This window comes from Drosophila mauritiana, unplaced genomic scaffold, assembly GCF_004382145.1.
Source record: "Drosophila mauritiana strain mau12 unplaced genomic scaffold, ASM438214v1 U_168, whole genome shotgun sequence".
NCBI classification, from domain to species: Eukaryota; Metazoa; Arthropoda; class Insecta; order Diptera; family Drosophilidae; genus Drosophila; species Drosophila mauritiana.
The window spans coordinates 1-22955 of NW_022881298.1; the positions used below are offsets into that span (position 1 = coordinate 1).

A 22955-nucleotide genomic window follows, 5' to 3' on the forward strand; every position below is an offset into this window, starting at 1 on the left:
TATCATATAATTTTTGATATAAAGACTTTAAAGAATTCTATCAAGTTGCCAATACCTCGTCATCAATTTAGTGACGCATATGATATTGTCTCTATCATATAATTAATATAAAGACTTTAATGATTTGTGTCACGTTGCCAAACACCTCGTCATCAATTTAGTGACGCATATGATATTGTCCCTATCATATAATTAATATAAAGACTTTTTAAAGAATTGTATCAAGTTGCCAAACACCTCGTCATCAACTACTATATTATGGTTGCGCCGACCTCTCATATTGTATTCTCTTATGTCTTCATAGGATTTTGGCAATTATACGAGTAAATTAAATAATATACATATGAAAATGATTAATTATTATATGTATAAGGGAAAAAATGCTGAAATATTCCCCCATAGCCGACCGCCGACCTCTGATATTGTTCAAAACTTATGTATTTATATGATTTTGGCAATTATATGAGTAAATTAAATAATATACATATAAAATGATTAAATATTATATGTATAAATGTATAAAGGAAAAAATGATGAAATATTCCCACATTATCTTAGTATTATAGAGGAAAGACCGTTGCTGACCTCTGATATTGTTCAAAACTTATGTATTTATATGATTTTGGCAATAATATGAGTAAATTAAATAATATACATATGAAAATGATTAATTATTATATGTATAAATGTATAAGGGAAAAAATGCTGAAAATATTCCCATATTATCTTAGTATTATAGAGGAAAGACCGTTGCTGACCTCTGATATTGTTCAAAACTTATGTATTTATATGATTTTGGCAATTATATGAGTAAATTAAATAATATACATATGAAAATTATTAATTATTATATGTATAGGGAAAAAATGCTGAAATATTCCACATTCTCTTAGTATTATATAGAAAAGCCATTATAGTGAGAGGGTATAGTAGTGTAAACGACCGGAATTACGACAGAGGGTTCAAAAACTACTATAGGTAGGCAGTGGTTGCCGACCTCTCATATTGTTCAAAACTTATGTATTCATATGATTTTGGCAATTATATGAGTAAATTAAATAATATACATATGAAATTATTAATTATTATATGTATAGGGGAAAAAATGCTGAAATATTCCCACATTCTCTTAGTATTATAGAGAAAAGCCATTATAGTGAGAGGTATAGTAGTGTAAACGACCGGAATTACGACAGAGGGTTCAAAAACTACTATAGGTAGGCAGTGGTTGCCGACCTCTCATATTGTTCAAAACTTATGTATTCATATGATTTTGGCAATTATATGAGTAAATTAAATAATATACATATGAAAATTATTAATTATTATATGTATAAGGGAAAAAATGCTGAAAATATCCCACATTCTCTTAGTATATAGAGAAAAGCCATTATAGTGAGAGGGTATAGTAGTGTAAACGACCGGAATTACGACAGAGGGTTCAAAAAACTATAGGTAGGCAGTGGTTGCCGACCTCTCATATTGTTCAAAACTTATGTATTCATATGATTTTGGCAATAATATGAGTAAATTAAATAATATACATATGAAAATGATTAATTATTATATGTATAAGGGAAAAAATGCTGAAAATATCCCACATTCTCTTAGTATTATAGAGAAAAGCCATTATAGTGAGAGGGTATAGTAGTGTAAACGACCGGAATTACGACAGAGGGTTCAAAAACTACTATAGGTAGGCAGTGGTTGCCGACCTCTCATATTGTTCAAAACTTATGTATTCATATGATTTTGGCAATAATATGAGTAAATTAAATAATATACATATGAAAATGATTAATTATTATATGTATAAGGGAAAAAATGCTGAAATATCCCACATTCTCTTAGTATTATAGAGAAAAGCCATTATAGTGAGAGGGTATAGTAGTGTAAACGACCGGAATTACGACAGAGGGTTCAAAAACTACTATAGGTAGGCAGTGGTTGCCGACCTCTCATATTGTTCAAAACTTATGTATTCATATGATTTTGGCAATAATATGAGTAAATTAAATAATATACAAAAAATGCTGAAATATCCCACATTCTCTTAGTATTATAGAGAAAAGCCATTATAGTGAGAGGGTATAGTAGTGTAAACGACCGGAATTACGACAGATTCAAAAACTACTATAGGTAGCTGCCGACCTCTCTTCATTCATATGATTTTGCCCTGAAAATATCCCACATTCTCTTAGTATTATAGAGAAAAGCCACGACCGGAATTACGACAGAGGGTTCAAAAACTACTATAGGCTGCGACCACATATGATTTTGGCAATAATATGAGTAAATTAAATAATATACATATGAAAATGATTAATTATTATATGTATAAGGGAAAAATAATCATATTATATATGAATAATGGAAAAAAAATGAAATGTTCCTATAATCTCTTAATATATAAGAATAGCCCGTATGTTGGTGGCAAACGGAATTGAAAATACCCGCTTGAGGACAGCGGGTTCAAAAACTACTATAGGTAGGCAGTGGTTGCCGACCTCCCGCATTATTCGAAATATTTATTTCGGATTATGTTTATATTGGTTACATACAATAAAGTATATTATTATCCGTACAAATTTGTTTCTCAGTTCTATAGAACACGGGACTTGGCTCCGCGGATAATAGGAATATACGCTTTATAGATAATATCGTTGAAACAAAAGTCAAGTTTCTATATATAGAATAACAAATCGTTTCCATATTATCGTTAATTTTTGGAGGCAGGCAAATATTAATTTATTACCTGCCGTATAGTTGGATTATTATATCGTTACGGTATAATACAAATATGGATTCTTATGAAAGAAATATAAAATTATATATTAAATGTGGAAATATTATCATATGCGCTTGGTTTTATGTTATATATTACCAGAGATATATATGAAAAGAGATAAATTTTAAATTTATCTTCAAAATGCAAATGATTTAACTTAATATTATATTTGGTTAAACAAAAATTGTACATGTGTGGATACAATAATTATGTATGTTGGAAATAAAATGATATTTTATAATGAAATATGTATGTATAAAAGATAAAATTATAGAAATATATATTACAATAATTAGATGAAATTCTTGTTATATTGGTAAAACAAGTATAAATTAAAAATGAAAATATGGATTACGAATGCTATATAAAAATGGCCGTAATCGAATGGATTTTTTTACTTATATATTTAAAATTTTACCCAAAGGCGAAATATTGAATTTTATTCAATATAATAAAAATCATGGAATTATATAAAGTGAAAAATCTATATATCTATATATCTATTATATTGCTTATTTCGATTCAAAATATATGAATGGAATATGAAGGAAAAACATTATTCTGGTTGATCCTGCCAGTAGTTATATGCTTGTCTCAAAGATTAAGCCATGCATGTCTAAGTACACACGAATTAAAAGTGAAACCGCAAAAGGCTCATTATATCAGTTATGGTTCCTTAGATCGTTAACAGTTACTTGGATAACTGTGGTAATTCTAGAGCTAATACATGCAATTAAAACATGAACCTTATGGGACATGTGCTTTTATTAGGCTAAAACCAAGCGATCGCAAGATCGTTATATTGGTTGAACTCTAGATAACATGCAGATCGTATGGTCTTGTACCGACGACAGATCTTTCAAATGTCTGCCCTATCAACTTTTGATGGTAGTATCTAGGACTACCATGGTTGCAACGGGTAACGGGGAATCAGGGTTCGATTCCGGAGAGGGAGCCTGAGAAACGGCTACCACATCTAAGGAAGGCAGCAGGCGCGTAAATTACCCACTCCCAGCTCGGGGAGGTAGTGACGAAAAATAACAATACAGGACTCATATCCGAGGCCCTGTAATTGGAATGAGTACACTTTAAATCCTTTAACAAGGACCAATTGGAGGGCAAGTCTGGTGCCAGCAGCCGCGGTAATTCCAGCTCCAATAGCGTATATTAAAGTTGTTGCGGTTAAAACGTTCGTAGTTGAACTTGTGCTTCATACGGGTAGTACAACTTACAATTGTGGTTAGTACTATACCTTTATGTATGTAAGCGTATTACCGGTGGAGTTCTTATATGTGATTAAATACTTGTATTTTTTCATATGTTCCTCCTATTTAAAAACCTGCACTAGTGCTCTTAAACGAGTGTTATTGTGGGCCGGTACTATTACTTTGAACAAATTAGAGTGCTTAAAGCAGGCTTCAAATGCCTGAATATTCTGTGCATGGGATAATGAAATAAGACCTCTGTTCTGCTTTCATTGGTTTTCAGATCAAGAGGTAATGATTAATAGAAGCAGTTTGGGGGCATTAGTATTACGACGCGAGAGGTGAAATTCTTGGACCGTCGTAAGACTAACTTAAGCGAAAGCATTTGCCAAAGATGTTTTCATTAATCAAGAACGAAAGTTAGAGGTTCGAAGGCGATCAGATACCGCCCTAGTTCTAACCATAAACGATGCCAGCTAGCAATTGGGTGTAGCTACTTTTATGGCTCTCTCAGTCGCTTCCCGGGAAACCAAAGCTTTTGGGCTCCGGGGGAAGTATGGTTGCAAAGCTGAAACTTAAAGGAATTGACGGAAGGGCACCACCAGGAGTGGAGCCTGCGGCTTAATTTGACTCAACACGGGAAAACTTACCAGGTCCGAACATAAGTGTGTAAGACAGATTGATAGCTCTTTCTCGAATCTATGGGTGGTGGTGCATGGCCGTTCTTAGTTCGTGGAGTGATTTGTCTGGTTAATTCCGATAACGAACGAGACTCAAATATATTAAATAGATATCTTCAGGATTATGGTGCTGAAGCTTATGTAGCCTTCATTCATGGTGGCAGTAAAATGTTTATTGTGTTTGAATGTGTTTATGTAAGTGGAGCCGTACCTGTTGGTTTGTCCCATTATAAGGACACTAGCTTCTTAAATGGACAAATTGCGTCTAGCAATAATGAGATTGAGCAATAACAGGTCTGTGATGCCCTTAGATGTCCTGGGCTGCACGCGCGCTACAATGAAAGTATCAACGTGTATTTCCTAGACCGAGAGGTCCGGGTAAACCGCTGAACCACTTTCATGCTTGGGATTGTGAACTGAAACTGTTCACATGAACTTGGAATTCCCAGTAAGTGTGAGTCATTAACTCGCATTGATTACGTCCCTGCCCTTTGTACACACCGCCCGTCGCTACTACCGATTGAATTATTTAGTGAGGTCTCCGGACGTGATCACTGTGACGCCTTGCGTGTTACGGTTGTTTCGCAAAAGTTGACCGAACTTGATTATTTAGAGGAAGTAAAAGTCGTAACAAGGTTTCCGTAGGTGAACCTGCGGAAGGATCATTATTGTATAATATCCTTATCGTTAATAAACATTTGTTATAATACAAATAAATACAATTTACCAAAATAAAAATATTACAAAATGATTCCACGGAATCAAAAGTTAAAGTCAAAATAAAATGAAGATGGCTTTTATTTTATATGTGGGGCTTGGCAACCTCATAAAAAGACTTTAACATTATTAATGTTGTTGTGCGTATTTGTGGCAGTACCTACTACAACAATGGCGTTTCCTATAAAAACAAATTCTCGAAAATGGAAATCGAAAAACTGAACAAATTTGAAAGTAGAAGTCGAATTAAAATTAAAATAATTTTGAATGTGGTATTCAAAATAAGTGTGTGTGTATATGGACCATAATATACACGCGTTGCGAATATGTATTGTTCATCTATGTTATGAGCATACGTTGGCTAATGCAACAACCTAAAATATACAATGTTTGTACCTGTCATCCATCAGGTTAATGTTTTATATAAATTTTGCAGTATGTGTCACCCAAAATAGCAAACCATAACCAGATTTTTATGATACATAATGCTTATATGAAACTAAGACATATCGCAACATTTATTTTTAGGTATAAAAATAAATTTATTGAAGGAATTGATATATGCCAGTAAAATGGTGTATTTTTAATTTCTTTCAATAAAAACAATATTGATATTATATAAAAATGAATTATAAAACTCTAAGCGGTGGATCACTCGGCTCATGGGTCGATGAAGAACGCAGCAAACTGTGCGTCATCGTGTGAACTGCAGGACACATGAACATCGACATTTTGAACGCATATCGCAGTCCATGCTGTTATGTACTTTAATTAATTTTATAGTGCTGCTTGGACTACATATGGTTGAGGGTTGTAAGACTATGCTAATTAAGTTGTTTATAAATTTTTTATAAGCATATGGTATATTATTGGATTAAATAATGATTTTATTCATAATATTAAAAAAGAAATGAAAAACATTATCTCACATTTGAATGTGAAAAACGAAGAGAAATATTTTCTTTTTCAATCAAATAATACTGAGAAATGTCTAGCATAAAAAATTGAAATATTTTTCATCTAGAATTGTCTCTTATTAATGATTCGGAAAAAGAAAAATCTTGGTTTTGTTATTATTCTTCGTTGGTTCGTTAAATGGATAAAAAATAACTTTGCTTACAAGAACTATTGGAACTATTTATAACGAATTTAATTGATTGTTTTATCATTTATATATAAAGAATTATGGCAAAAAATAGTTATATATACAACCTCAACTCATATGGGACTACCCCCTGAATTTAAGCATATTAATTAGGGGAGGAAAAGAAACTAACAAGGATTTTCTTAGTAGCGGCGAGCGAAAAGAAAACAGTTCAGCACTAAGTCACTTTGTCTATATGGCAAATGTGAGATGCAGTGTATGGAGCGTCAATATTCTAGTATGAGAAATTAATGATTTAAGTCCTTCTTAAATGAGGCCATTTACCCATAGAGGGTGCCAGGCCCGTATAACGTTAATGATTACTAGATGATGTTTCCAAAGAGTCGTGTTGCTTGATAGTGCAGCACTAAGTGGGGTAAACTCCATCTAAAACTAAATATAACCATGAGACCGATAGTAAACAAGTACCGTGAGGGAAAGTTGAAAAGAACTCTGAATAGAGAGTTAAACAGTACGTGAAACTGCTTAGAGGTTAAGCCCGATGAACCTGAATATCCGTTATGGAAAATTCATCATTAAAATTGTAATATTTAAATAATATTATTAAGAATAATGTGCATTTTTTCCATATAAGGACATTGTAATCTATTAGCATATCCCAAATTTATCATAAAATATAACTTATAGTTTATTCCAATTAAATTGCTTGCATTTTAACACAGAATAAATGTTATTAATTTGATAAAGTGCTGATAGATTTATATTATTACAGAGCGTTAATTTTTCGGAATTATATAATGGCATAATTATCATTGATTTTTGTGTTTATTATATGCTCTTGTATGATTAACAATGCGAAAGATTCAGGATACCTTCGGGACCCGTCTTGAAACACGGACCAAGGAGTCTAACATATGTGCAAGTTATTGGGATGTAAACCTAATAGCGTAATTAACTTGACTAATAATGGGATTAGTTTTTTAGCTATTTATAGCTAATTAACACAATCCCGGGGCGTTCTATATAGTTATGTATATGTATATTTATATTATTTATGCCTCTAACTGGAACGTACCTTGAGCATATATGCTGTGACCCGAAAGATGGTGAACTATACTTGATCAGGTTGAAGTCAGGGGAAACCCTGATGGAAGACCGAAACAGTTCTGACGTGCAAATCGATTGTCAGAATTGAGTATAGGGGCGAAAGACCAATCGAACCATCTAGTAGCTGGTTCCTTCCGAAGTTTCCCTCAGGATAGCTGGTGCATTTTAATATTATATAAAATAATCTTATCTGGTAAAGCGAATGATTAGAGGCCTTAGGGTCGAAACGATCTTAACCTATTCTCAAACTTTAAATGGGTAAGAACCTTAACTTTTCTTGATATGAAGTTCAAGGTTATGATATAATGTGCCCAGTGGGCCACTTTTGGTAAGCAGAACTGGCGCTGTGGGATGAACCAAACGTAATGTTACGGTGCCCAAATTAACAACTCATGCAGATACCATGAAAGGCGTTGGTTGCTTAAAACAGCAGGACGGTGATCATGGAAGTCGAAATCCGCTAAGGAGTGTGTAACAACTCACCTGCCGAAGCAACTAGCCCTTAAAATGGATGGCGCTTAAGTTGTATACCTATACATTACCGCTAAAGTAGATGATTTATATTACTTGTGATATAAATTTTGAAACTTTAGTGAGTAGGAAGGTACAATGGTATGCGTAGAAGTGTTTGGCGTAAGCCTGCATGGAGCTGCCATTGGTACAGATCTTGGTGGTAGTAGCAAATAATCGAATGAGACCTTGAGGACTGAAGTGGAGAAGGGTTTCGTGTGAACAGTGGTTGATCACGAGTTAGTCGGTCCTAAGTTCAAGGCGAAAGCCGAAAATTTTCAAGTAAAACAAAAATGCCTAACTATATAAACAAAGCGAATATAATACACTTGAATAATTTTGAACGAAAGGGAATACGGTTCCAATTCCGTAACCTGTTGAGTATCCGTTTGTTATTAAATATGGGCCTCGTGCTCATCCTGGCAACAGGAACGACCATAAAGAAGCCGTCGAGAGATATCGGAAGAGTTTTCTTTTCTGTTTTATAGCCGTACTACCATGGAAGTCTTTCGCAGAGAGATATGGTAGATGGGCTAGAAGAGCATGACATATACTGTTTGTCGATATTTTCTCCTCGGACCTTGAAAATTTATGGTGGGACACGCAAACTTCTCAACAGGCCGTACCAATATCCGCAGCTGGTCTCCAAGGTGAAGAGTCTCTAGTCGATAGAATAATGTAGGTAAGGGAAGTCGGCAAATTAGATCCGTAACTTCGGGATAAGGATTGGCTCTGAAGATTGAGATAGTCGGGCTTGATTGGGAAACAATAACATGGTTTATGTGCTCGTTCTGGGTAAATAGAGTTTCTAGCATTTTGTTAGTTACTTGTTCCCCGGATAGTTTAGTTACGTAGCCAATTGTGGAACTTTCTTGCTAAAATTTTTAAGAATACTATTTGGGTTAAACCAATTAGTTCTTATCAATTATAACGATTATCAATTAACAATCAATTCAGAACTGGCACGGACTTGGGGAATCCGACTGTCTAATTAAAACAAAGCATTGTGATGGCCCTAGGTGAACCCTTGTGTTAGGTCCTGATGAATGGAAAGTAGAAGTTCAAAGGCAAAAATATTCGATATTAAAACGGAAAGGCCATGAAGATTTTCCTACTGTCCCTATCTACTATCTAGCGAAACCACAGCCAAGGGAACGGGCTTGGAATAATTAGCGGGGAAAGAAGACCCTTTTGAGCTTGACTCTAATCTGGCAGTGTAAGGAGACATAAGAGGTGTAGAATAAGTGGAGATATTAGACCTCGGTTTGGTATCGTCAATGAAATACCACTACTCTTATTGTTTCCTTACTTACTTGATTAAATGGAACGTGTATCATTTCCTAGCCATTATACGGATATATTTATTATATCTTATGGTATTGGGTTTTGATGCAAGCTTCTTGATCAAAGTATCACGAGTTTGTTATATAATCGCAAACAAATTCTTTAATAAAACGATGCATTTATGTATTTTTGATTTGAAAATTTGGTATAACTCCAATTACTCAGGTATGATCCAATTCAAGGACATTGCCAGGTAGGGAGTTTGACTGGGGCGGTACATCTCTCAAATAATAACGGAGGTGTCCCAAGGCCAGCTCAGTGCGGACAGAAACCACACATAGAGCAAAAGGGCAAATGCTGACTTGATCTCGGTGTTCAGTACACACAGGGACAGCAAAAGCTCGGCCTATCGATCCTTTTGGTTTAAAGAGTTTTTAACAAGAGGTGTCAGAAAAGTTACCATAGGGATAACTGGCTTGTGGCGGCCAAGCGTTCATAGCGACGTCGCTTTTTGATCCTTCGATGTCGGCTCTTCCTATCATTGTGAAGCAAAATTCACCAAGCGTTGGATTGTTCACCCATGCAAGGGAACGTGAGCTGGGTTTAGACCGTCGTGAGACAGGTTAGTTTTACCCTACTAATGACAAAACGTTGTTGCGACAGCATTCCTGCGTAGTACGAGAGGAACCGCAGGTACGGACCAATGGCACAATACTTGTTCGAGCGAACAGTGGTATGACGCTACGTCCGTTGATTATGCCTGAACGCCTCTAAGGTCGTATCCGTGCTGGACTGCAATGATAAATAAGGGGCAATTTGCATTGTATGGCTTCTAAACCATTTAAAGTTTATAATTTATTTTATAAACGACAATGGATGTGATGCCAATGTAATTTGTAACATAGTAAATTAGGAGGATCTTCGATCACCTGATGCCGCGCTAGTTACATATAAAAGCATTATTTAATACAATGACAAAGCCTAGAATCAATTGTAAACGACTTTTGTAACAGGCAAGGTGTTGTAAGTGGTTGAGCAGCTGCCATACTGCGATCCACTGAAGCTTATCCTTTGCTTGATGATTCGATAAATAAATGATTTTTCCTGTAGCCAAACAAACACCTCGTCATCAATTTAGTGACGCATATGATATTGTCCCTATCATATAATTTTTGATATAAAGACTTTAAAGAATTATATCAAGTTGCCAAATACCTCGTCATCAATTTAGTGACGCATATGATATTGTCGCTGATATACGGATATAAATTTATAAGATAGTAAAAGACTTAATTAAAATTGTAGTCACTTAGTTGCCAAATACCATCGTCATCAATTTAGTGACGCATATGATATTGTCCCTATCATATAAATTTTTTGATATGAAAACTTTAAAGAATTATATCAAGATTGCCAAATACCTCGTCATCAATTTAGTGACGCATTATTGATATTGTTCTCTATATCATATAATTAATATAAAGACTTTAATGAATTGTGTCAAGTTGCCAAACACCTCGTCATCAATTTAGTGACGCATATGATATTGTCCCTATCATATAATTTTTGATATAAAAACTTTAAAGAATTGTATCAAGTTGCCAAATACCTCGTTCATCAATTTAGTGACGCATATGATATTGTCCTCTATCATATAATTTAATAATAAAGACCTTTAATGAATTGTAGTTCAATGTTGTACAGAAACACCTTCGTCATCAATTTAGTGACGCATAATGATATTGTCCCTATCATAAATTAATTTTTGATATAAAGACTTTAAAAGAATTGTATCAAGTTGCCAAATACCTCGTCATCAATTTAGTGACGCATATGATATTGTCTCTATCATATAATTAATATAAAGACTTTAATGAATTGTTGTCAACGTTTGCCAAAACACCTTCGTCATCAATTTAGTGACGCATATGATATTGTCCCTATCATATAATTTTGATATAAAAACTTTAAAGAATTGTATCAAGTTGCCAAATACCTCGTCATCAATTTAGTGACGCATATGATATTGTCTCTATCATATAATTAATATAAAGACTTTAATGAATTGTGTCAAGTTGCCAAACACCTCGTCATCAATTTAGTGACGCATATGATATTGTCCCTATCATATAATTTTTGATATAAAGACTTTAAAGAATTATATCAAGTTGCCAAATACCTCGTCATCAATTTAGTGACGCATATGATATTGTCCCTATCATATAATTAATATAAAGACTTTAATGAATTGTGTCAAGTTGCCAAACACCTCGTCATCAATTTAGTGACGCATATGATATTGTCCCTATCATATAATTTTTGATATAAAGACTTAAAGAATTATATCAAGTTGCCAAATACCTCGTCATCAATTTAGTGACGCATATGATATTGTCTCTATCATATAATTAATATAAAGACTTTAATGAATTGTGTCAAGTTGCCAAACACCTCGTCATCAATTTAGTGACGCATATGATATTGTCCCTATCATATAATTTTTGATATAAAAACTTTAAAGAATTGTATCAAGTTGCCAAATACCTCGTCATCAATTTAGTGACGCATATGATATTGTCCCTATCATATAATTAATATAAAGACTTTAATGAATTGTGTCAAGTTGCCAAACACCTCGTCATCAATTTAGTGACGCATATGATATTGTCCCTATCATATAATTTTTGATATAAAAACTTTAAAGAATTGTATCAAGTTGCCAAATACCTCGTCATCAATTTAGTGACGCATATGATATTGTCCCTATCATATAATTAATATAAAGACTTTAATGAATTGTGTCAAGTTGCCAAACACCTCGTCATCAATTTAGTGACGCATATGATATTGTCCCTATCATATAATATTTGATATAAAGACTTTAAAGAATTATATCAAGTTGCCAATACCTCGTCATCAATTTAGTGACGCATATGATATTGTCTCTATCATATAATTAATATAAAGACTTTAATGAATTGTGTCAAGTTGCCAAACACCTCGTCATCAATTTAGTGACGCATATGATATTGTCCCTATCATATAATTTTTGATATAAAGACTTTAAAGAATTCTATCAAGTTGCCAAATACCTCGTCATCAATTTAGTGACGCATATGATATTGTCTCTATCATATAATTAATATAAAGACTTTAATGATTTGTGTCACGTTGCCAAACACCTCGTCATCAATTTAGTGACGCATATGATATTGTCCCTATCATATAATTAATATAAAGACTTTTTAAAGAATTGTATCAAGTTGCCAAACACCTCGTCATCAACTACTATATTATGGTTGCGCCGACCTCTCATATTGTATTCTCTTATGTCTTCATAGGATTTTGGCAATTATACGAGTAAATTAAATAATATACATATGAAAATGATTAATATTATATGTATAAGGGAAAAAATGCTGAAATATTCCCATATTATCTTAGTATTATAGAGGAAAGACCGTTGCCGACCTCTGATATTGTTCAAAACTTATGTATTTATATGATTTTGGCAATTATATGAGTAAATTAAATAATATACATATAAAATGATTAAATATTATATGTATAAATGTATAAAGGAAAAAATGATGAAATATTCCCACATTATCTTAGTATTATAGAGGAAAGACCGTTGCTGACCTCTGATATTGTTCAAAACTTATGTATTTATATGATTTTGGCAATAATATGAGTAAATTAAATAATATACATATGAAAATGATTAATTATTATATGTATAAATGTATAAGGGAAAAAAATGCTGAAAATATTCCCATATTATCTTAGTATTATAGAGGAAAGACCGTTGCTGACCTCTGATATTGTTCAAAACTTATGTATTTATATGATTTTGGCAATTATATGAGTAAATTAAATAATATACATATGAAAATTATTAATTATTATATGTATAGGGGAAAAAATGCTGAAATATTCCCACATTCTCTTAGTATTATAGAGAAAAGCCATTATAGTGAGAGGGTATAGTAGTGTAAACGACCGGAATTACGACAGAGGGTTCAAAAAACTACTATAGGTAGGCAGTGGTTGCCGACCTCTCATATTGTTCAAAACTTATGTATTCATATGATTTTGGCAATTATATGAGTAAATTAAATAATATACATATGAAAATTATTAATTATTATATGTATAGGGGAAAAAATGCTGAAATATTCCCACATTCTCTTAGTATTATAGAGAAAAGCCATTATAGTGAGAGGGTATAGTAGTGTAAACGACCGGAATTACGACAGAGGGTTCAAAAACTACTATAGGTAGGCAGTGGTTGCCGACCTCTCATATTGTTCAAAACTTATGTATTCATATGATTTTGGCAATTATATGAGTAAAATTAAATAATATACATATGAAAATTATTAATTATTATATGTATAAGGGAAAAAATGCTGAAAATATCCCACATTCTCTTAGTATAATAGAGAAAAGCCATTATAGTGAGAGGGTATAGTAGTGTAAACGACCGGAATTACGACAGAGGGTTCAAAAACTACTATAGGTAGGCAGTGGTTGCCGACCTCTCATATTGTTCAAAACTTATGTATTCATATGATTTTGGCAATAATATGAGTAAATTAAATAATATACATATGAAAATGATTAATTATTATATGTATAAGGGAAAAAATTCTGAAAATATCCCACATTCTCTTAGTATTATAGAGAAAAGCCATTATAGTGAGAGGGTATAGTAGTGTAAACGACCGGAATTACGACAGAGGGTTCAAAAACTACTATAGGTAGGCAGTGGTTGCCGACCTCTCATATTGTTCAAAACTTATGTATTCATATGATTTTGGCAATAATATGAGTAAATTAAATAATATACATATGAAAATGATTAATTATTATATGTATAAGGGAAAAAATGCTGAAAATATCCCACATTCTCTTAGTATTATAGAGAAAAGCCATTATAGTGAGAGGGTATAGTAGTGTAAACGACCGGAATTACGACAGAGGGTTCAAAAACTACTATAGGTAGGCAGTGGTTGCCGACCTCTCATATTGTTCAAAACTTATGTATTCATATGATTTTGGCAATAATATGAGTAAATTAAATAATATACATATGAAAATGATTAATTATTATATGTATAAGGGAAAAAATGCTGAAAATATCCCACATTCTCTTAGTATTATAGAGAAAAGCCATTATAGTGAGAGGGTATAGTAGTGTAAACGACCGGAATTACGACAGAGGGTTCAAAAACTACTATAGGTAGGCAGTGGTTGCCGACCTCTCATATTGTTCAAAACTTATGTATTCATATGATTTTGGCAATAATATGAGTAAATTAAATAATATACATATGAAAATGATTAATTATTATATGTATAAGGGAAAAAATAATCATATTATATATGAATAATGGAAAAAAAATGAAATGTTCCTATAATCTCTTAATATATAAGAGAATAGCCCGTATGTTGGGTGGCAAACGGAATTGAAAATACCCGCTTTGAGGACAGCGGGTTCAAAAACTACTATAGGTAGGCAGTGGTTGCCGACCTCCCGCATTATTCGAAATATTTATTTCGGATTATGTTTATATTGGTTACATACAATAAAGTATATTATTATCCGTACAAATTTGTTTCTCAGTTCTATAGAACACGGGACTTGGCTCCGCGGATAATAGGAATATACGCTTTATAGATAATATCGTTGAAACAAAAGTCAAGTTTCTATTATATATAGAATAACAAATCGTTTCCATATATTATCGTTAATTTTTGGAGGCAGGCAAATATTAATTTATTACCTGCCGTATAGTTGGATTATTATATCGTTACGGTATAATACAAATATGGATTCTTATGAAAGAAATATAAAATTATATATTAAATGTGGAAATATTATCATATGCGCTTGGTTTTATGTTATATATTACCAGAGATATATATGAAAAGAGATAAATTTTAAATTTATCTTCAAAATGCAAATGATTTAACTTAATATTTATATTGGTTAAACAAAAATTGTACATGTGTGGATACAATAATTATGTATGTTGGAAATAAAATGATATTTTATAATGAAATATGTATGTATAAAAAGATAAAATTATAGAAATATATATATTACAATAATTAGATGAAATTCTTGTTATATTGGTAAAACAAGTATAAATTAAAAATGAAATATGGATTACGAATGCTATATAAAAATGGCCGTAATCGAATGGATTTTTTTACTTATATATTTAAAATTTTACCCAAAGGCGAAATATTGAATTTTATTCAATATAATAAAAATCATGGAATTATATAAAGTGAAAAATCTATATATCTATATATCTATTATATTGCTTATTTCGATTCAAAATATATGAATGGAATATGAAGGAAAAACATTATTCTGGTTGATCCTGCCAGTAGTTATATGCTTGTCTCAAAGATTAAGCCATGCATGTCTAAGTACACACGAATTAAAAGTGAAACCGCAAAAGGCTCATTATATCAGTTATGGTTCCTTAGATCGTTAACAGTTACTTGGATAACTGTGGTAATTCTAGAGCTAATACATGCAATTAAAACATGAACCTTATGGGACATGTGCTTTTATTAGGCTAAAACCAAGCGATCGCAAGATCGTTATATTGGTTGAACTCTAGATAACATGCAGATCGTATGGTCTTGTACCGACGACAGATCTTTCAAATGTCTGCCCTATCAACTTTTGATGGTAGTATCTAGGACTACCATGGTTGCAACGGGTAACGGGGAATCAGGGTTCGATTCCGGAGAGGGAGCCTGAGAAACGGCTACCACATCTAAGGAAGGCAGCAGGCGCGTAAATTACCCCACTCCCAGCTCGGGAGGTAGTGACGAAAAATAACAATACAGGACTCATATCCGAGGCCCTGTAATTGAATGAGTACACTTTAAATCCTTTAACAAGGACCAATTGGAGGGCAAGTCTGGTGCCAGCAGCCGCGGTAATTCCAGCTCCAATAGCGTATATTAAAGTTGTTGCGGTTAAAACGTTCGTAGTTGAACTTGTGCTTCATACGGGTAGTACAACTTACAATTGTGGTTAGTACTATACCTTTATGTATGTAAGCGTATTACCGGTGGAGTTCTTATATGTGATTAAATACTTGTATTTTTTCATATGTTCCTCCTATTTAAAAACCTGCACTATGCTCTTAAACGAGTGTTATTGTGGGCCGGTACTATTACTTTGAACAAATTAGAGTGCTTAAAGCAGGCTTCAAATGCCTGAATATTCTGTGCATGGGATAATGAAATAAGACCTCTGTTCTGCTTTCATTGGTTTTCAGATCAAGAGGTAATGATTAATAGAAGCAGTTTGGGGGCATTAGTATTACGACGCGAGAGGTGAAATTCTTGGACCGTCGTAAGACTAACTTAAGCGAAAGCATTTGCCAAAGATGTTTTCATTAATCAAGAACGAAAGTTAGAGGTTCGAAGGCGATCAGATACCGCCCTAGTTCTAACCATAAACGATGCCAGCTAGCAATTGGGTGTAGCTACTTTTATGGCTCTCTCAGTCGCTTCCCGGGAAACCAAAGCTTTTGGGCTCCGGGGGAAGTATGGTTGCAAAGCTGAAACTTAAAGGAATTGACGGAAGGGCACCACCAGGAGTGGAGCCTGCGGCTTAATTTGACTCAACACGGGAAAACTTACCAGGTCCGAACATAAGTGTGTAAGACAGATTGATAGCTCTTTCTCGAATCTATGGGTGGTGGTGCATGGCCGTTCTTAGTTCGTGGAGTGATTTGTCTGGTTAATTCCGATAACGAACGAGACTCAAATATATTAAATAGATATCTTCAGGATTATGGTGCTGAAGCTTATGTAGCCTTCATTCATGGTGGCAGTAAAATGTTTATTGTGTTTGAATGTGTTTATGTAAGTGGAGCCGTACCTGTTGGTTTGTCCCATTATAAGGACACTAGCTTCTTAAATGGACAAATTGCGTCTAGCAATAATGAGATTGAGCAATAACAGGTCTGTGATGCCCTTAGATGTCCTGGGCTGCACGCGCGCTACAATGAAAGTATCAACGTGTATTTCCTAGACCGAGAGGTCCGGGTAAACCGCTGAACCACTTTCATGCTTGGGATTGTGAACTGAAACTGTTCACATGAACTTGGAATTCCCAGTAAGTGTGAGTCATTAACTCGCATTGATTACGTCCCTGCCCTTTGTACACACCGCCCGTCGCTACTACCGATTGAATTATTTAGTGAGGTCTCCGGACGTGATCACTGTGACGCCTTGCGTGTTACGGTTGTTTCGCAAAAGTTGACCGAACTTGATTATTTAGAGGAAGTAAAAGTCGTAACAAGGTTTCCGTAGGTGAACCTGCGGAAGGATCATATTGATAATACCTTATCGTTAATAAACTTGTTATAATAAAATAAATACAATTACCCAAAATAAAAATATTACAAATGATTCCACGGAATCAAAAGTTAAAGTCAAATAAAATGAAGATGGCTTTATTTATATGTGGGGCTTGGCAACCTCATAAAAAGACTTTAACATTATTAATGTTGTTGTGCGTATTTGTGGCAGTACCTACTACAACAATGGCGTTTCCTATAAAAACAAATTCTCGAAAATGGAAATCGAAGAAACTGAACAAAATTGAAAGTAGAAGTCGAATTAAAATTAAAATAATTTGAATGTGGTATTCAAATAAGTGTGTGTGTATATGGACCATAATATACACGCGTGCGAATATGTATTGTTCATCTATGTTATGAGCATACGTTGGCTAATGCAACAACCTAAAATATACAATGTTTGTACCTGTCATCCATCAGGTTATTTTTATATAAATTTTGCAGTATGTGTCACCCAAAATAGCAAACCATAACCAGATTTTTATGATACATATGCTTATATGAAACTAAGACATATCGCAACATTTATTTTTAGGTATATAAAATAAATTTATTGAAGGAATTGATATATGCCAGTAAATGGTGTATTTTAATTTCTTTCAATAAAAACAATATTGATATATATAAAAATGAATTATAAAACTCTAAGCGGTGGATCACTCGGCTCATGGGTCGATGAAGAACGCAGCAAACTGTGCGTCATCGTGTGAACTGCAGGACACATGAACATCGACATTTTGAACGCATATCGGCAGTCCATGCTGTTATGTACTTAATTAATTTATAGTGCTGCTTGGACTACATATGGTTGAGGGTTGTAAGACTATGCTAATTAAGTTGTTTATAATTTTTTATAAGCATATGGTATATATTGGATTAAATAATGATTTTATTCATAATATAAAAAAGAAATGAAAAACATTATCTCACATTTGAATGTGAAAAACGAAGAGAAATATTTTCTTTTTCAATCAAATAATACTGAAAATGTCTAGCATAAAAAATTGAAATATTTTTCATCTAGAATTGTCTCTTATAATGATTCGGAAAAAGAAAAATCTTGGTTTGTTATTATTCTTCGTTGGTTCGTTAAATGGATAAAAAATAACTTTGCTTACAAGAACTATTGGAACTATTTATAACGAATTTAATTGATTGTTTTATCATTTATATATAAAGAATTATGGCAAAAATAGTTATATATACAACCTCAACTCATATGGGACTACCCCCTGAATTTAAGCATATTAATTAGGGAGGAAAAGAAACTAACAAGGATTTTCTTAGTAGCGGCGAGCGAAAAGAAAACAGTTCAGCACTAAGTCACTTTGTCTATATGGCAAATGTGAGATGCAGTGTATGGAGCGTCAATATTCTAGTATGAGAAATTAATGATTTAAGTCCTTCTTAAATGAGGCCATTTACCCATAGAGGGTGCCAGGCCCGTATTAACGTTAATGATTACTAGATGATGTTTCCAAAGAGTCGTGTTGCTTGATAGTGCAGCACTAAGTGGGTGGTAAACTCCATCTAAAACTAAATATAACCATGAGACCGATAGTAAACAAGTACCGTGAGGGAAAGTTGAAAAGAACTCTGAATAGAGAGTTAAACAGTACGTGAAACTGCTTAGAGTTAAGCCGATGAACCTGAATATCCGTTATGGAAAATTCATCATTAAAATTGTAATATTTAAATAATATTATTAAGATAATGTGCATTTTTTCCATATAAGGACATTGTAATCTATTAGCATATCCCAAATTTATCATAAAATATAACTTATAGTTTATTCCAATTAAATTGCTTGCATTTTAACACAGAATAAATGTTATTAATTTGATAAAGTGCTGATAGATTTATATTATTACAGAGCGTTAATTTTTCGGATTATTAATGGCATAATTATCATTGATTTTTGTGTATTATATGCTCTTGGTATGATTAACAATGCGAAAGATTCAGGATACCTTCGGGACCCGTCTTGAAACACGGACCAAGGAGTCTAACATATGTGCAAGTTATTGGGATGTAAACCTAATAGCGTAATTAACTTGACTAATAATGGGATTAGTTTTTTAGCTATTTATAGCTAATTAACACAATCCCGGGGCGTTCTATATAGTTATGTATAATGTATATTTATATTATTTATGCCTCTAACTGGAACGTACCTTGAGCATATATGCTGTGACCCGAAAGATGGTGAACTATACTTGATCAGGTTGAAGTCAGGGGAAACCCTGATGGAAGACCGAAACAGTTCTGACGTGCAAATCGATTGTCAGAATTGAGTATAGGGGCGAAAGACCAATCGAACCATCTAGTAGCTGGTTCCTTCCGAAGTTTCCCTCAGGATAGCTGGTGCATTTTAATATTATATAAAATAATCTTATCTGGTAAAGCGAATGATTAGAGGCCTTAGGGTCGAAACGATCTTAACCTATTCTCAAACTTTAAATGGGTAAGAACCTTAACTTTCTTGATATGAAGTTCAAGGTTATGATATAATGTGCCCAGTGGGCCACTTTTGGTAAGCAGAACTGGCGCTGTGGGATGAACCAAACGTAATGTTACGGTGCCCAAATTAACAACTCATGCAGATACCATGAAAGGCGTTGGTTGCTTAAAACAGCAGGACGGTGATCATGGAAGTCGAAATCCGCTAAGGAGTGTGTAACAACTCACCTGCCGAAGCAACTAGCCCTTAAAATGGATGGCGCTTAAGTTGTATACCTATACATTACCGCTAAAGTAGATGATTTATATTACTTGTGATATAAAATTTTGAAACTTTAGTGAGTAGGAAGGTACAATGGTATGCGTAGAAGTGTTTGGCGTAAGCCTGCATGGAGCTGCCATTGGTACAGATCTTGGTGGTAGTAGCAAATAATCGAATGAGACCTTGGAGGACTGAAGTGGAGAAGGGTTTCGTGTGAACAGTGGTTGATCACGAGTTAGTCGGTCCTAAGTTCAAGGCGAAAGCCGAAAATTTTCAAGTAAAACAAAAATGCCTAACTATATAAACAAAGCGAATATAATACACTTGAATAATTTTGAACGAAAGGGAATACGGTTTCCAATTCCGTAACCTGTTGAGTATCCGTTTGTTATTAAATATGGGCCTCGTGCTCATCCTGGCAACAGGAACGACCATAAAGAAGCCGTCGAGAGATATCGGAAGAGTTTTCTTTTCTGTTTTATAGCCGTACTACCATGGAAGTCTTTCGCAGAGAGATATGGTAGATGGGCTAGAAGAGCATGACATATACTGTTGTGTCGATATTTTCTCCTCGGACCTTTGAAAATTTATGGTGGGGACACGCAAACTTCTCAACAGGCCGTACCAATATCCGCAGCTGGTCTCCAAGGTGAAGAGTCTCTAGTCGATAGAATAATGTAGGTAAGGGAAGTCGGCAAATTAGATCCGTAACTTCGGGATAAGGATTGGCTCTGAAGATTGAGATAGTCGGGCTTGATTGGGAAACAATAACATGGTTTATGTGCTCGTTCTGGGTAAATAGAGTTTCTAGCATTTATGTTAGTTACTTGTTCCCCGGATAGTTTAGTTACGTAGCCAATTGTGGAACTTTCTTGCTAAAATTTTTAAGAATACTATTTGGGTTAAACCAATTAGTTCTTATCAATTATAACGATTATCAATTAACAATCAATTCAGAACTGGCACGGACTTGGGGAATCCGACTGTCTAATTAAAACAAAGCATTGTGATGGCCCTAGCCACAAACTTTGATGCCAGTCTGGATGAATGGAAAGTAGAAGTTCAAAGGCAAAAATATTCATAATTAAAACGGAAAGGCGGAAGATTTTCCTACTATCTACTATCTAGCGAAACCACAGCCAAGGGAACGGGCTTGGAATAATTAGCGGGGAAAGAAGACCCTTTTGAGCTTGACTCTAATCTGGCAGTGTAAGGAGACATAAGAGGTGTAGAATAAGTGGGAGATATTAGACCTCGGTTTGGTATCGTCAATGAAATACCACTACTCTTATTGTTTCCTTACTTACTTGATTAAATGGAACGTGTATCATTTCCTAGCCATTATACGGATATATTTATTATATCTTATGGTATTGGGTTTTGATGCAAGCTTCTTGATCAAAGTATCACGAGTTTGTTATATAATCGCAAACAAATTCTTTAATAAAACGATGCATTTATGTATTTTTGATTTGAAAATTTGGTATAACTCCAATTACTCAGGTATGATCCAATTCAAGGACATTGCCAGGTAGGGAGTTTGACTGGGGCGGTACATCTCTCAAATAATAACGGAGGTGTCCCAAGGCCAGCTCAGTGCGGACAGAAACCACACATAGAGCAAAAGGGCAAATGCTGACTTGATCTCGGTGTTCAGTACACACAGGGACAGCAAAAGCTCGGCCTATCGATCCTTTTGGTTTAAAGAGTTTTTAACAAGAGGTGTCAGAAAAGTTACCATAGGGATAACTGGCTTGTGGCGGCCAAGCGTTCATAGCGACGTCGCTTTTTGATCCTTCGATGTCGGCTCTTCCTATCATTGTGAAGCAAAATTCACCAAGCGTTGGATTGTTCACCCATGCAAGGGAACGTGAGCTGGGTTTAGACCGTCGTGAGACAGGTTAGTTTTACCCTACTAATGACAAAACGTTGTTGCGACAGCATTCCTGCGTAGTACGAGAGGAACCGCAGGTACGGACCAATGGCACAATACTTGTTCGAGCGAACAGTGGTATGACGCTACGTCCGTTGGATTATGCCTGAACGCCTCTAAGGTCGTATCCGTGCTGGACTGCAATGATAAATAAGGGGCAATTTGCATTGTATGGCTTCTAAACCATTTAAAGTTTATAATTTATTTTATAAACGACAATGGATGTGATGCCAATGTAATTTGTAACATAGTAAATTAGGAGGATCTTCGATCACCTGATGCCGCGCTAGTTACATATAAAAGCATTATTTAATACAATGACAAAGCCTAGAATCAATTGTAAACGACTTTTGTAACAGGCAAGGTGTTGTAAGTGGTTGAGCAGCTGCCATACTGCGATCCACTGAAGCTTATCCTTTGCTTGATGATTCGATAAATAAATGATTTTTCCTGTAGCCAAACAAAACCTCGTCATCAATTTAGTGACGCATATGATATTGTC

General features: G+C 34.1%; 5 non-coding genes and 1 pseudogene across 5 annotated transcripts; all 6 read left to right on the forward strand.

The window, feature by feature from the left end:
* Window positions 1-3346: 3346 nt before the first annotated feature.
* LOC117149161 lies at window positions 3347-5341 on the forward strand. The gene has a single exon (XR_004460082.1). It is a non-coding gene; the product is annotated as a small subunit ribosomal RNA (ribosomal RNA).
* A 684-nt stretch (window positions 5342-6025) lies between these two features.
* Window positions 6026-6204, forward strand: LOC117149155. The gene has a single exon (XR_004460078.1). It is a non-coding gene; the product is annotated as a 5.8S ribosomal RNA (ribosomal RNA).
* A 394-nt stretch (window positions 6205-6598) lies between these two features.
* On the forward strand, window positions 6599-10483 carry LOC117149158. The gene has a single exon (XR_004460081.1). It is a non-coding gene; the product is annotated as a large subunit ribosomal RNA (ribosomal RNA).
* A 5295-nt stretch (window positions 10484-15778) lies between these two features.
* Window positions 15779-17771, forward strand: LOC117149162. The gene has a single exon (XR_004460083.1). It is a non-coding gene; the product is annotated as a small subunit ribosomal RNA (ribosomal RNA).
* A 667-nt stretch (window positions 17772-18438) lies between these two features.
* On the forward strand, window positions 18439-18616 carry LOC117149159 (annotated as a pseudogene).
* A 387-nt stretch (window positions 18617-19003) lies between these two features.
* LOC117149157 lies at window positions 19004-22886 on the forward strand. Its single transcript, XR_004460080.1, has one exon. It is a non-coding gene; the product is annotated as a large subunit ribosomal RNA (ribosomal RNA).
* The last annotated feature ends 69 nt before the right edge of the window (window positions 22887-22955 follow it).